At 37.9% G+C, this 17,205-nt stretch overlaps 1 long non-coding RNA gene across 1 annotated transcript in view; it reads left to right on the forward strand.

Annotated features, from left to right (window-relative positions):
* The window catches only part of LOC309627299, a 53,193-nt gene extending 47,637 nt beyond the window's left edge, over positions 1-5,556 (forward strand). Inside the window, exons 2-3 of the long non-coding RNA XR_014243660.1 lie at positions 4,244-4,345; positions 5,037-5,556. This is a non-coding gene — a long non-coding RNA (uncharacterized lncRNA). The remainder of the gene's footprint in view (positions 1-4,243; positions 4,346-5,036) is intronic.
* The last annotated feature ends 11,649 nt before the right edge of the window (positions 5,557-17,205 follow it).

Raw genomic sequence — 17,205 nt, forward strand, 5'->3', positions numbered from 1 at the left:
CTGTATAAAAAAAATAAATAAAATAAAATTCAAAAAAAAAATGCAAAGGCAACCCAAATACCCATCAAAGGATGGATGGGTAAACAAAATGTGATGAATCTATACAATGGAATATTGTTCAGCCATGAAAAGGAATGAAGTGCTGATCCATGCTACAACATGGATGAACCTCAAAAACATTATGCTAAGTGAAAGAAGCCAGACTATAGGGGCCAAGTATTATATGATTCCACTCATATGAATTATCCAGAATAGGCAAATCCCTAGAGACAAAAGGCAGATTGGTGGTTGCCAGGAGCTGAGGGGAGCAGGGGGAAGAAAGAGTGACTGCTTAATGGGTACAGCGTTTCCTTTTGAGATAATAAAAATGTTTTGAAACTAGAGACGGGTGGTGGTTGCACAACACATGAATGTACTAAATTCTACTGAATTGTATACTTTAAAATGGTTAATTTTAAAAAAAGCTATAAAATGTTTAACACCTATCTTGTACTTAAAAAAAAAAATCAAATCCTAGTTTCGCTAGGTCTCCCTGAGTCCAAAGTTCACGTCCTGATAACATCAGGTACAGTTGTATGCCTCCGTTCTGAGTTTTACTTCCTTGTTGAACTCACAGAATCTTAGAACTGAAAATAATTATAGGGACTACTGAGAAGTATCTTGCCCAAGGTCACAAAGCTAGTCACTGACAGAGCTAAAGCTAAACCCAAGTCTTCCAATTCCCAGTGGGGTTCTCTTTCCGTGATATTAGACTTCCTTCTAGTGCTCTTTTGGTGAGCTGATTCTATATGTGTCTTCATTCCTTCGTTAATATATGAATGATGTTTGGTGATAGCAAATAGATAATGTGATAAATATAAAATATCAAAATTCGAAGCAAAATTAGAGAAAACAAACAGCTCTGCTTTCATTTTACTGATGAGGCAACTGAGGGCCGGAGAGATGGCACAGCCCAGCCAGACTACACTGCTCCTGCATCTAAACTCAGTTCTCTTTCCTACTCAGAAATGCCCGTCCTAACCACTGCAAGCCAAAACTCAAGTGTTATTTCTTTCTGCTTGGCCAGTAGCAGAGATATTTAACCCCCTAAATAAAAGCATAAGCAGTACATTATTATAAGTGTCACATAACTCTCGACAGAGACCATTCTGTTGATTGATTTAAATTAGTTCTCCTAAAACTTACTACCTTTTCGGTAATGAGATTTCCCCATCCTAGCATAGACAGTATTTAGAATACCAACCCTGTTTCTTAGGTAGGAAACAACTCAATGATGAACGCTGATGAAGACCATTAGTTGTGCAAAACCATATTAAGTTGTTTCAGTAACAAGGCGGGGACTGTTTAATGAAGCATGTCTTCACAATAAATAACAAGAATAAAGGGGAATTTACTGCTTTTGTACCCCAGTGGACATTTGCTACACATTCCAGAGCATTGTAAATGAAAATTGGATATATTTATTTAAGTTAGTATGTAAGTAAAAAGGTAGAGAACGTTTAGGAGAAATCAGTTAACGTTTGGGTCCTAATTTTTTAAAATAGATTCATCTTAATGCAAATATATGAACTCAATCAGTGCCATATTTATTCCATGCATTTATCGTCTCTGCTGAATAATAATGTGAATATTGAGACTCCTACACAGTTGTAATACTTTGGTATGAATTTTCTCAAGGACTGTGGTTTATTAAACAAAAGGTCCTACTGTATAGCACAGGGAACTATATTCAATATCCTATGATAAACCATAATGGAAAAGAATATTAAAAGAATGTATATATGCGTATCACTGAATCACTTTGCTGTATAGCAGAAATTAACACAACATTGTAAAACAACTTAAAGAAAAAAAAAGGACTGTGGTTTATCATTTTCACAGAAAATCCTGGGATTAATGAAGTGCTGACCTAAGATGTGCCACAGTGTGTGTGTCCCATGCTCAAGGGCCCCATCCTTAGAAGGACAGACCAAAAGAATCCACAATCCACATGCAGTGAGACCACCACAGAGAAACACAAGCCAGTGCCCAAAGGATGAATCCCAGGTGGATCCAATCAACACTCCTTTTTTCCCTCTACAGTGTGGGTCACCCACCTAGGTTGGAAGTTCCTTGTGAGCTGGGATGGCATACTGTTCATCACTGTGTACCCAACACAACCTGGATGAAGCTATCACTTGCCAGCCACAGTTCTGAAGCATCCTATCTCTTCCCCTCTGACCTCGTCCTTTTTCTGAGCAGCTTTCTTAATGACTCTTTCCTTTTCTACCTTTTCTGCTTTCTAGCTCTTCCAAATGTTGCTCTCAATACCAGTTCTGAAAAGGAAGGGCTGTGCCTGCCTTGTTCTTTGTGGTATCCATAGTGCCCACCAGGAAGAAAGCCTATAACATCATTGACTATTGGTTTTGTGTCTATTTGAACACTTTTAGGGAGAAAGTATTTGAAGTGGTTCCATCCATCCATTTTATAACAATTCTAATGGATAAATCCTTCTTCAGGTAACTCAGATGTATAGGTGCTTTATGGGTGGGTGAGGAGGAAAGTATTGATAGAATTCTGCTTCCTAGAAGCGTATTTTCTCCATATCATTATGTTTGAGCAAAAAATATACCTCACCATTTTTCTTCCCTTTGGAACTATACAAGAATGACTATAAGCCTTGTCCTCAATAGATATTCAGTTAATTGAAGATAAATAAGGTGTCTCCGACTCAAAACAATTCAGATTGAACATGGTCAGTGCTTCTCATTGCCCCTGACATTAACTTCTACCTATCCACCTCACCACACATCCCTTTTCCTTTTATATATATATATCCATTGGTATTAAATAACTGATATTTCTAAATGAGAAAAATAATTAGGAAAATATCAATTTGCAAACCCTTTCAGGAGATCCTTAGACGAAAACAGCACTGTTGAATAAAGTCCTGTCAGACTATTCTAATCTCTGACAAAGTGAAAGATCAGGTAAAATTAGTGATGAACATGCCTTTAAATTCTGATCATGGAGAATACCTACCCACATATCACAAGGTGACATTTACCTATCAAACAATAATTATGGGGATGTAAGCCTGATTGGAAAGCTGCACCAACAGTGTGGTTGATTCTGTCTACACTGAGGAACACACACCATGATCCATAGACTCAAGTCGTGAAGGAATTAGAACTGGGCCTGGTGAAATTGCATGATTTTATCCACATGAGCCTTGCATATGCACTTTTTGAACTATATCTGATTTCACGCTCCCTTTTGCACACTCACACGTTACACACAAGAATGAGGAAAGTAGATAAAACAAATATACATCTTATCTATACACAGAGGTCCCAAGTTAAAAATGTATGGCATCTTTCCAAGCCCTCAGAATGTGTTTTTTAAAGGGCACAAAAAGTTCAATTAAGTGTATGTAATATAAAGTTCTTTTGTTTCACCCATGTTAACAACTAAATCAAAAGTCAAAAGTTTCAGACAAACACCAAGCGGTGTGGCATACAATGGAATGTTATTCAGCCATTGAAAAGAATACATGCTACCGACACATGCTACAACAAGGAAGCCAGACACAAGGGTTGTGTATCGCATGATTCCATTTATATGAAATGTCCAGAACAGGAAGATGGGTAGAGACAGTAGATCAGTGCTTGCTCAGGGCTGAGGGTGGTGATGGTGGAAGGAATGGGGAGGGATTGCTGATGGGGAAGGGGTTTCTTTAGGGTGAGGAAAATATTCTAAAATGATGGTGACAGTTGTACAATTCTGTGAATACGCTAAAATGCATTGCATTGTACACTTTAAATGGGTGGGTTTTATGGTGTGTAAATTACATCTCAATAAAGCTGTTATTACATGGCAAAAAAAAAAAAAGTTTCAATTTCTAAAAGCAAAGCAACATTCTTAGCTACCAAGGATTTACTTTGTAATTCTCTACCCACAGACCTATTGTTGCTAAGGTGGCAAGTTATTGCTATTGGTCAGAACTATTCTTGCCTTCCATGTTGCTGCTTTTTCACGCATGTGGGGGGAGGAAGGGGAAAACACAGATCTGCATCAGCAGAGCTCTTGGTTTTGTAGCTTTAAAAGGGGTTCATAAAAGAGGAAAGCACATACTCATTTTTGTCAAATCTATGAGGAAGATGTTCACCAAAACCACCTTAGCAAAGAGATACCACATCATGAATATTAAATGAGAAGTTATTCACCCCAACACTATCCCCTACCTCATTTACATTCTATACAGAAAAAGTTTCCATCCCTCCTGTGAGTTGAAGTAAATGGGAGAACAGACTTGGACTCAAAATAAGAACAAGCTTCCGTAAATGAAACAAGATGCGTAAAAGAGGTGAGTAACATGTCAACTGCGGAGAGTATATAAAGGTGAGGTATTATTACTAATCATTCAAACTGGCTAAAAATGGAAAGTTCTGAATGAAAAGTTCTGCATGTACTATCACTACATGCGCTCAAGTAGTTTCCCCTAAGGGTGATGGCAGAGGGAATCCCCAAAGCGGATGTTTTGATGAGATTTCAAAAGGTCCTTCCAACACCAAAAATGTGATCACACTAAAACCTAAGTTACTACTCCAAACTTTTCCACTATTTCTCAAATCATGGATGTACTGTGTGGCTTATTCTAATTATGTTCCAAATTAATTTCAAAAAGTCGTTTCTAATGAGAACTTGAAAGCAGATTTGGTTCTTTAAACAATTGTAAAATTATAAATGGAACAAAGAACATTTTTTTTTTTAATCCATGTAGTGTAAGGAAAGGTGTATAATCTTTGTAACAAGGGAGATCAGCACTTCTTAGCTATATGACCTTGGGCAGGATGCTTAACTTCTCAAAATCTCAGTTTCATCATCTGCTAAACAAGAATCACAATTCTGTGGATTTGTTGGAAGGACCACATGGGTTAATATGCCAAACTCCTAGGGTTCAGTGGCTGCCCAGTAAGTGGTATCCACTGTTATTGCTGCTTTTCTTCTACATAGAGATAAAATAAAGGTCTTGTGATGTTGATTTGTTTTTATAGTGAGGAAGCACTGAACACCTGGAAGAGAACAATTATATTCCTGGACTTCGGATAACATTATTATTCTTCTGGAACATTTTTCATTAAAAATTTTCCTTGGAAGTGGAGGACATGGTATAGGAGAATAAAACCCTTTATTCCAGTTAGAATGTCAGACAGTGTTACTTATTCTCGAAATGAACCCTTTTGAGTCATGTTCTCCGGGAAAATGATGCACGGTCTGAACATCAACGCACGAATAGCTTGTGGTAAAGAGATGTTAGGAATGACCATTCTTAGAGCTCTTGAAGTCTTTAGGTTCCTGAAAACAAGGATTTATCAGGAATGATCTCATGTCAAGATTGAAAATATAGGAAAAAATTAAAAGCGACACATTAAAATCTCATAGCATAATTCTACCCTGTCAGATGCACATGCAGGATGACCACCCAGAGTATCTTTCTGTTACATGCTAAGCTTTCCCTAAGAAAATGGAGACTTGCAAACTTCTCCCATCTCTCTCACACACACACGCACACTCACACACACACACACATCCACACGCACTCTAATAGTATATAATCAGAGTGTCTTTCGACTCCCTGGAAAACACTATACGCAAGTAAAGAGTACCAGCACTGGAGATGGAACAATCAGAAATACAACCCTGTGAGCCAACCCTGGAAGTAAGAGGAGGAGGAGGGTTTTTAGATGTTAAAATACGAAGTTTGTCTGAGGCAGAATAAACTGCCAGATTTCTTCAGATCTCAGCTTGAAATGTCCACTTGGTTGCATTTAGATTTTCTCAAAGCCACTCTGTGGATGACTATTCTTATTAGCCAAGTTTGATGCCCTTGCTTTGGTAAAGCAAGTAGCCCGCCTTCACTTTTCAAAACATCTTTTTACGCCCTTCTAGTCGCAACTCCTCCAAACACTCACCACTTCCTATTCAAACCAGGAACTGATAACTAGTCATTTTTCTCCCCTCACTATCCAGAATGCCATAAGCAGTTGGATTAAGCCTAACCATCTGCCTCTTAAGTGAACCTTGAATCAGTTGCCATGATTGCTGCCCGGGTATCTGGCAGTGGGTCCACAGGGGGTTGAAGGAAATGCTGGGAAACACTCTAATAAAACTTAAGAGAAAGTTTCACTTTCATTGAGCTGGGAGGAAACCAGAGGTGTCATGGTTCCACCCTTCATGATGCTGATGCGTGAGCTGAGCTGTACCCCGTCACCCAGCTTGTTAAAGGCAGAGCCGAAAATAAAACCTGACACCCAAGCCCTAGTTCAGTTTTTACTAACACACACACATGCACACACACACCTTGATTTCACTTGAATTTCTTCCTCTTGTTTGATAAAGAGTGAAACCACTAAAAATTGTTGTGAAAAAACTGGTTTCACAGTTGACTGTTTTAATTCCAGAGGGAAAGGGAAGGTTGCCTCAAGGGCATCAGATGACTGGAGTTACCCCCAGTCAGGGACATTCACGGGGGGGACGTGGAAGTGTCAGCAATCCCTGAGGGAGAAAGTACAGGGAAAAAAATAAAACATCCTGTGATTTCACCATGGGAAAAGCCTCTACTTACGGAGTGGGAGGAGGCCGAATAATATCCATTCGGGCTTCTTCCCCTAAGTGCTCTAGGACTGGTTTTTCAGGCACAAAGAAAGGGCCCGGACAAGCTGCAACAGCTCACAGCATGTTCTCTTCAACGTCTCCCACATCTGTACCTCACTCCCTTCTCACCCCAGACTAGTTCCTGGTCCCTGGTCCCCGTTTGGAGAGTGCAGACCAGGGTAGAGTGTCAGCAGAAGAAGAAGTAGTGGCAGCATCAGAAGACAGAAGGGACTGCAGGACTTTAGATGTGGTGTTTCTCCGTGTATTCTTGGCTAACTTTTAGAGCAATCTGCCTGCTCACCTGGGTCATCCCTTTAGTTTTCATTCTAGCTTTCTTTCTCCCCCCCTTTTTTTTTAAGGTTTTTTTTTTTTTTTTTTTGATGTGGACCATTTTTAAAGTCTTAATGGAATTGTTACAATATTGTTTCTATGTTTTGGTTTTTTGGCCACAAGGCATGTGGGATCTCAGCTCCCCCCACCAGGGATCAAACCCACATCGCCTGCCTTGGAAGGTCAAGTTTCAACCACTGGACTGCCAGGGAAGTCCCTCTTTTTCCCATTTAACATTCAAAAGAGTAGCCCATAACTGGAGCTGCCCCAATACCACCCACTCTCACCATTTAACAAAATCTTGCATTCACACATGACTGGTGTTCTTGTTCAAAACCAGTGGTTTTGTTGTCTTTCTTCACCCTCCTACATCTCTCCAGCAGATTTGGCATGGTTGACTTAATGGAGAATTTTGAAGTTAAATTAGGACTGAAAGAATGAATCTGCCCCACATTATGCCAGGAGGTGAAAATAGTATAAATCACTTTTTATGGATATCAGCTGTTCATATATCTTCACAGTTTTTCCATATTACCTGTTTACTATTTTAATTGATACCTTAAAAAACTTTAGTATTTACCTTGTCTCAGTCTGAGCAATAAAAATCTGTCAAATCATGAATTTGAAGTACATGTCTATTTTTCTAGCTTACATTATATTTGGATATATAACTAAACATTTTTGAAGTTTATTCATATATCACCAAGAGTCATCTCAAGTGGCATCCATGGGAAGCCTCGACTTTGGGAAACACTGAACTAATCAAATTAAAGCATACTGTGGAGCATACATGACAGACTCACCAGAAAAAAAGGACAAATTGTATTAAATAATGTGAGGTGGAAATGCTTGGGCCAAATTATTCAGAACTTGATATGGCCAAAAGAAAAAGAAAATGCAGTGAAAGGTGGGGAGTGAAATTAAAGTAATGCTTAAAAGAAATTCATCTGCTAGGTATAAATAGGATACATTGGAGGTAGGAAGGCCTAGGTTTGAGAAGGTCAGAGGTCTAATACAAATAAGAACCATGCTGAGATAGTGAGAGCCTGGACTATTATGATAGACTAATATGATAGGGGAAAAGGATGAAGAGCTCTATTGTAGTAGAAAAAATTGACAGAAACCTGCAGGCAGAGGAAAAGGAAACTGAAGGAGGAGACAAAGTCAAAGATGATGGCAGATTTTCACATGAGTGACCGCTAATGCCACTGGCAGATGACATGGTGAGTTTGAGAGTGGGTAATCAAATGAAAATGTCCAATCAACTTTCAGTGATATGGTTCAAGAGCTGGATGAGAGGATGGGACTAGCGTGATTTGGGAGTTATCGGCAGAGATTTGACAGCTAAATTCATGGAATGGACATGCACCCCAAAATAAAAAGGTAAGAAATAAAATAAAATAAAATAAAAAATAAAAGGTAAGAAGAGCCAAGTTACAGTTTTATTCAGGAATCCAGGCTGAATGAGCCGAGAAAAAGGGCATTTACCAACAACAACAAAAATCTACTCTAGAGCAGATTTCTCGACTTGGCAGGACATCGGAAATATTGGGGAACTTTAAAGATTACCAGTGTCTGGGCCCCACCCCAGACCAATTAAATGTGGCTCCCTATAGGACCATGGCATTCATATCATTATCAAAGAAGTATGGACAATTCTAGACATATTAAAAAACTTTAAGCCAGACCTCTTAATACTGCACTTTGAGAAGCAACCCAGTTTTCTAGCATTTGCAACATAGAGATGATGGTAAATGAAATAAAGTACTGGGTGGGCCAAAAGTTTCATGCTTTTTTTTTGGTAAGATGGCTCTAGTAGCACTTAGTTGTCTTTAACTTCATTCGAAACAATTTTTGTTAGATTGTGACAGCTGTCATATCAGTGTGCATTTAAAAAAGACTTATCGAAACTGGTGAATTTTTGTGTAGCCATTTTAATATTGAAGATGAAAGAATAAAAGCAACATTTTCAGCATATTATGCTTTATCATTTTAAGAAAGGTAAAAACGCAAATGAACCCCCAAAATGATTTGTGCAGTGTATGGAGAAGGTGCTGTGACTGACTGAACGTGTCAAAAGTGGTTTACGAAGTTTTGTGCTGGAGATTTCTCAATGGATGATGCTCCACTGTTGGGTAGACCAGTTGAAGTTGATAGCGATCAAATCGAAGCCATAACTGAGAACAATCAACTTTGTATCACGCGGGAGAGAGCCGACATACTCAAAATATCCAAATCAAGCGTTGAAAATCATTTGCACTAGCCTGGTTATATGAATCACTTTGATGTTTGGTTTCCACATAAGTTAAGCGAAAAAAACTTTCTTGACTGTATTTCCGCACGCGATTCTCTGCTGAAACGTAATGAAAATGTTCTGGGTTTTTGTTGTTGTTGTTGTTTTTTAATTTTATTTATTTATTTATTTATGGCTGTGTTGGGTCTTCGTTTCTGTGCGAGGGCTTTCTCTAGTTGCGGCAAGCAGGGGCCACTCTTCATCGCGGTGCGCGGGCCTCTCACTATCGCGGCGCACGGGCCTCTCACTATCACGGCCTCTCTTGTTGCGGAGCACAGGCTCCAGACGCGCAGGCTCAGTAATTGTGGCTCACGGGCCCAGTTGCTCCGCAGCATGTGGGATCTTCCCAGACCAGGGCTCGAACCCGTGTCCCCTGCATTGGCAGGCAGATTCTCAACCACTGCGCCACCAGGGAAGCCCAAATGTTCTGTTTTTAAAACAACTTGTGACAGGTGATGAAAAATGGATACTGTACAATAATGTGGAATGGAAGAGATCATGGGGCAAATGAAATGAACCACCACCAACCATACCAAAGGCCAGTCTTCATCCAAAGAAGGTGATGTTGTGTATGTGGTGGGATTGGAAGGGAATCCTCTATTATGAGCTCCTTCTGGAAAACCAAACGGTTAATTCCAACAAGTACTGCTCCCAATTACACCAACTGAAAGCAGCACTCGACGAAAAGCGTCCAGAATTAGTCAACAGAAAACGCATAATCTTCCATCACAATAACGCAAAACCACGTGTTTCTTTGGTGACCAGGCAAAAACTGTTACAGCTTGGCTGGGAATTTCTGATTCATCCACCATATTCACCAGACACTGCACCTTCGGATTTCCATTTATCTCAGTCTTTACAAAATTCTCTTGGTGGAAAAAAATTCAATTCCCTGGAAGTCTGTAAAAGGCACCTGGAACAGTTCTCTGCTCAAAAAAGATAAAAAGTTTTGGGAAGATGAAATTGTGAAGTTGCCTGAAAAATGGCAGAAGGTAGTGGAACAAAAGGGTGAATACGTTGTTCAATAAAGTTCTTGGTGAAAATGAAAAATGTGTCTTTTATTTTTACTTAAAAACTGAAGGCACTTTTTGGCCCACCAATACATGCATAGATAAAATCACTATATATTATCTGTGTAAGATTCCTGGTATTTGTTTTCTGAAATTTGCATTTTTTTACCTTTTTTTTTTTTCATTTTGTTCTGCATTTTAGTTGTTTCAGCTGGGAAGGTCTTTCAGGGCATCTAGTCTGGACAATCATTTTTCATATTAAAAAAAAGGTATTTATAAGTTCTCTTTTTCTCTATTGTGAATGCCTCTAAAATTTCAGGGTCTAGTAAGAGATTTCATCTTTTTTTCCATTTCTTTGTTTTCTTCACACCAATTTGGATGTTGTCCACACATAATGTTTTCAAAGATAGTCTTAACTTAGGGAATCTTAGTATTTACTCATTATTTGCAAAGTTTTAAAATCAAATGTAAAAAAAAAAAACTAATGAAAAACTTTAAACAATCTTTCAGATTTAAGATTTAATGTTACTTCACATTGGATAGGAAAGGAATAAACTACTGAGAGAAGATGCTCACCCTACATTCAGCTGTGCCCATCGAGGGGAATAACTGTGCCTTGGTTCCTCCAGTTGCCCTGAGTAATGATACAAAATTTTCATCTGAAATATTTTTTCAGATGTGAATTCAAATGGGTAGATGCAATCCATTGAAATTATCATATGTACAGATAAGGCTGTGATATCAGAAAATTAACCCAATACCACCTTTCAGAACAACTTATCCCAGATAGAAAACAAAAATGATTTTAACTAAAACTCAGTAAATCATGTTAAGTATTTAACACTTTATGTTTTTGCTAGACAACAATGATAATGTCTTACATTTACATAGGGCTTACTATATAATAAGATAAAGAAGCTGAGTCCAGGAAAAGTTAAGTATCCTAAGATTATATAACTTGGTCTATTTGTTACTTCCTTAGGACATTATTAAATTCTAAATTAACTGGGAGACAATTCACACACACACACGCACACAAAAATGTAGAAAAGTGTTCTGAATCCTAGAATATCAGAAGTTTGGGGCAGGGAGGAAGAATCAAGATTTTTGTATTATGAATTTGTTTTCTTCTTCACACCCTTTTAAATACACCCTGTGTCCCTAGCTTCTCCCCTACTAGTGTCTACATAACAAGTTGTGTGCATGTTCCACATAAGAGCCCTTCAAATATTTGAAAACAGTGATTAGGTCCCCTGGTAACGTCTCTCTTTTGCAGTCCAAACAGTCCCACTTATTGATCTGCTCTTCACAGCGACCTCTACCTTCTCCTGGTTACTCTCCCCTGAGCTCCTGAAGATGTCTACATCTTTTTCTGAACTCTGTGCTCTGCAGAAGTAAACATATTTCAAGTGAAGTTCAAACAAAACTGAGGTGGAATGAAATATTGCCTGCTTCATTTTTGATATTCTCTCTCTCGATGCTTATTTCCTATTGGAACTTTTCCTACCTAAGTCCCAGTTCCTGTTTTTTTGCTGATGTTCTTTGAATAACCTCAAATCTTTCTCCCGGGTGCTGAGACCAAACCCCATAGCTCACTCTTATGCTCATTAATTGCTTGTTTCTTTTCACAAGGTGTTAGATAGCTTCAAACTCCTTTTTAACTCACCATCAGAGTAGCCTAGACATGCCAAGAGAAAAGCACAGGGAACCGAACTCTACACAAAATTCACTGAAGAAAATACAGTTGTCAAACACTTCTGCCTTACTGTTCATCCTACATGAAGATTTCAGAAAGTTTATATGATTATTGTAATACCAAAGAAATACTTTCAAATGCTTCTTTTGTCTCCACAGAGGATTTCTAAAGTCATCATGGGGTACCCTTGCACAATTTATAAAACCAAGCCATATTCTCTAGAAATGTGTCCTTTATTATAAAGGCTAGATTTTGTTTGATTGGAGCAGGGTAACTGGTATTTTTATCATCTCATCAGAAGGCAAAATTCACACCGCATTTTACATGCAGACAGGGATTTGGCAGGATAAAGAAACTTGGAAGTTTCTTCAAGCAGGATCCAAGACTTCATGATCTCAAACAGCAGCTCAAACTGAATGAGTGGGCAGAATGAAGCCTGTGAGATTGTGATGGTGCAGAGTTGCTTAATGGAGAGAATAAGGATGATCAAAGTTGAACCAGAGGCCAAAAAAAAAAAAAAAAAGTAAGAAGGAGGAGAAGTAGCAAATTGAGATGAGAAAAATAATAGTTGCCAAAAAGATAAAGTTACAGAGTCAAGAAGGGATTGGAAGTAAGAAGAATAAAAGGATGATTTACAAAAGAGGTGGAACAATTCACAGAAAATTGCTGTGAATAGAACAATCAAGGGTACTGTAGCCAAGAACTCCCATTTCCTAGAAGAATTTTTAATACACAGATTACTTTCTCATGTTTAATACTGGCTTAATATAAAGTTAAGAAATGCTTTACTTTCAGGAATCTTGGCTAAGTGAGCTGAAGAGAAGGTCATCTATCAAGAAGAAAGCAGGATTGGTCAGCCTTGGCAGCACATTAGAATCATCTGGAAAACTTTAAAATTTGTTTAATTTTTTTATTTGATTTCTTTTATAGTTGATCTTTTTTCTAACTTTGCAAGTAGAATTTTTTTAAAAAGTAATGCTTTCCTTTCAGTTTAAAGCTATACTCAACAGAGTAATTGATAGACCTGTGGAAAGTTACCTCTCTAGTTTTACTGAATTTTTCTGGAGTGTTTGAACTTTAAGGCAGCTTCCTTCCCTTGCAACTTCCTTATAATTTTCATTTTGATTTTTTTATAAAGTCACAGTGGAAAGCTTTTTCAGTATCTCCATAATGAATCAACACTGATTCCCTATTCAAATGATGTCCCCATTGAGTAAGACACACTAATTTCAAGATCTATACAGCTAAACAAAGTCTCAAGTTCAAGTTTCCCATCACTATCAACGGATTGTGGAAAATAAAAATACTAATTAAAATACAGAAATGAAACCACTGGTTTCTGGGAAAAGCATGACTTTCAGAGAAAAATAAGATGCTTTGCATGAAAATATTCCCACTAAAAATATAATTTTTCAGGAAATTATACCTTTGTTGCCACGTGGCTGATGATATTTAAATTTAAGTAGTTTAGGAAGAAACACTTAATATGAATTCTAGATCAAGTTTTTCTACTTGCAAGTCTAAGATGCAGATGAAACTGTTTTTAGAATATTCCTACTTTCAAATGGGACCTAAACAATGAAGCATTCTATTTTCTTATACCAAAAATACATTTTTTTAAAATTTCTCCTTTTTACACTTTTGAAACATTCCCTCCATGTGTAAAACCAAAGGAATTTCTGATTAATTGATACTAAACGTTAGCCTAGAGGTTAAAAATAAGTACATTTCAACGTTGTATTACAGCGAAAAGGGGAACTGTTATAGAATTGGGGTATAAAAATAGACAAAATTTTCAGCCTAATGAATAAATGTGAAACACGAAATCGTTTTCTGAATCACTAAGTTTTGCCATCCAACTGTCCACCCTTACTTTACACTACATAGATTGGGAGCTTGTGTATCCCCGGTGATCTTTCAGAAAAGGGTGGGTCTGATGAATTTAATTCGGTTGAGTGTCTTCTTTTACCCACTAAAGACGAGCTCCCTCTTCTCATAGGAATGCTATCATGACGCATCTCTCAGCTTTTGTTCATGTTTCTCTATTTGACCTTACTCTTTTACTTCCCTACAACTGTCCTTTCTTTAAGTATCACATCTTCCATAAGACCTTTCCAACCATCAAGCTCATTTTTCTCAATCTTAGTAGAATCACAAAAACACAGACGATGAGAAAGGAAAGTGGAAAAGAGGTTCCACTGGTGAGTTAGATGTATTCACCCTTTTATGTTCACTGTGGCAGTCAGATATAATGACAACATATTGTATGGTAGCTAGCACCTTGTTGAGAAGGAAAAAGGAATTCATATTTATTATGTTGACCAGGTACAGGTCCTTCCCACATGTCTTGTTTAATCCACACACCTGTCCACCAGATGCAGGCCCTTAAAGGATGTCTTTACATTATGGTTTACTGAGCATTCCTTTACAAACCAGGAGGATACCTTGACCAGCTGCAGGAAAGAAAGGGTCAATACACCCTAAATCATTGCCATTGGCAAACTCTTAAAATTCAACTGCTCACTCTGAAATCATACCACGTAGCAAACCAGTTACCTCAAAATGCATATTATGACATAAGCATGTCTTGACAGCATGACACTTAGAATCAGGCTTCTCCAGTCATCCCATCGAGATTTGTTTTTCTATGTCAAAAGTCAATTTAAAAACATCTGCTTTAAAATCCTTCCAGACCAAAATAATATACATCCTACTCCACAGTGGTGCCTACCAAAAATCCAAAAGAATTAACAGATAAAGGACAGCTAATGGACATGTGGACCATTCATGCCCCAGCAATCTAATTCATGTCCCTGAATCTTACACCTAGAAAACAGTATAATCAATCCTTAGAGCGTCTAACATTAAATTTATGTTTTAGTTTTTGGTCCTCACCTTTTGTTTTTCCCCCCACTGTCTTGTCCTTAGAGCTTCTAACATTAAATTTATGTTTTATTGTTTGCTCCTCACTTTTTTTTTTCTTTTCTTTTTTGGCCACTGTCTTGTCCTTAGCCCACTATACTCGCTCTGGCTCCAAGAGCTGCCTGCATTTCACAGAGCCCATGTTTTGTGTTTTTTTTTGTTTTTTCTCTCACATCTGAGTCTTTGCGCTTGTCAGCATTGCTCTATCTACCTAAAGCACTCATCAACCCCTCTTTTACACTGGGCTAAAACCTAGTTTCTTCAAAGTCAGCTTAAATACTCACCCTACAGGAAACCTTCATCCCCAGCCCTTCTGCAGTGTCAGTGAAGATCTAATAGAGGTATATGTGGGTAATACAGAGAAAGCCCTTCTGCTTTATCAGTCTCTTTACTTCAGTCTCTCCTATTACACTAAGCTCCATGAGGGCAGGATAATGAACAGTAATAAAATGAACCATGACCAAAGTGAAACTAAGAGAAAAGAAACACATGGCATCAAGAACTCAGAATGGTTATAAAATTAAACTTCCTTTCACAAAATAAACCATCAGGAAATGATTCACGAAGAAGATGTTATCTGGTTTATAGTCAAATGACTGGGATTTATGCTACCAACAAGGCTTTGAAGATGTAGGGTGTATATGAAATCTCCATAAAAATATTATCTTACTTCCTAAGCAAATTCCCAAAGATAGAAATGAGAGGAAAAGCAGAGACAGCTTTGATTACATAAATATCTGAAATGTTATCACTGGTCTGAAATATATCAGAAACAGAGTTTTGGAAAAGATGGTGGTATGGTAGCAGATATCCAAAGCCCTTCGTAGAAACTCAGTCAAATCACAAAAGAAAAACAAGAATAGGAGAAAATCTGCATCTGAGTTCACAATGGTCAAATTCCAGTGGCAGATAATGAGTCTATTCTAGTTAACATAAGCAGAGAGTTTTACATGATTTTAGATGGCTATCAGAATCATGAGAAAACTTAATAAACAAACTCCTAGTTAACTTTTCAGAAATGACTGAGAACCACAATACAGAACCAAGCTATGAAGGAAAATGGCAGCTCTATAATCAGGCACCTGCCTGTAAAACTCAGAAGCTGCCACCTGAAAATCAGGAAGCCACAACAAAAATAGATACCCCAGGATGGCATTTGCTATCAGAAGCTGGAAGAATAGCTTGCACCTCACTTCTCTCTTCCAAATCTCATACAAGAGCATCCAGATGATTAAACCTAAATCCTGTTTAGAATGCTAGCTAAGAGTGTCTAGAAAATGTACTGTTTTTCAGCCTCTTCAATAAGTCATGGCAAAAGCACTAAGGATTTTTTGCTAGGTATAATGAAGATGAGATTAGCTTGAACGGCTCATCAGGAACATACCCATGATTCCCCTTCTCCAGGAGTAGTAATGAGACACAGGAAAAATCTAAGGAAATCCTAGGGAAAAAACATAAGTACTTTTAAATCAGAGGGGACATGGCTAGAGGTGAGGTTAGCATCACTCAGCTTGGTGCCCCATCACCAGCACATACCAGGGCTATGCTACCTCATTGGGAAAGGAATCCTGGCCATACCAAATAAAAACATGCAGTACAATGTGTTCTGAACTGGCTTATCACTAATGTAGCAGACTTTGCCCAACTGGAAATGTATTCCCCTAAAGTAAGAGCATTATGTATTTCTACCAACAAGGTCGGGCTGGCCCTAGTACCAGAATATGCCTGGAGTAAAAGAAATATGGCCTTAGGACAGTAGTTTCCAACAACCAAACTGTAGAGACCAGGTTCTTCTGTGGGTATATTTATCTTCTTCCCCAGTCCCCTCAGACTGATAATTTAACTGAATTCATTCAGATGGATACCTTAAGTTCTAAAAGGATGAGGCCAACAATAGCCATGTAAATAGTCACCACTTAGGGGGAATAGGAGGCAAAAAATAATAATGTCAGCTTCCATTCACATCACCCACAGGGAAACTGAAGAACACTAATCAGACAAGAGATAGGGACAGAATATACAAGACCACAGATAAGAAGAACGTTAACATTAAGCAGAGTGGGGAGAGAAAAATAATGGAATAGCAGCATTTTAAGTGGCACTACAAGCAGCAAAGATTAGATTCAACTACAGAAAATAAACTGCAGAGAATCAGAATTAGACTAAAAAGTAACAGCAAATGAAGCAGATAAAATATGAAAAACAGATCAGATATCTAATATATGAATAATGGGTATTCATTTAGTAAATTGTTTTGGACATCTTTGTGATTGGCTTAAAAATAAAATACAGAACGTACAAAGATATTAGAAGAAAAC

This window comes from Balaenoptera borealis (genome assembly GCF_965194805.1).
Source record: "Balaenoptera borealis genome assembly, chromosome: 4".
NCBI lineage: Eukaryota > Metazoa > Chordata > Mammalia > Artiodactyla > Balaenopteridae > Balaenoptera > Balaenoptera borealis.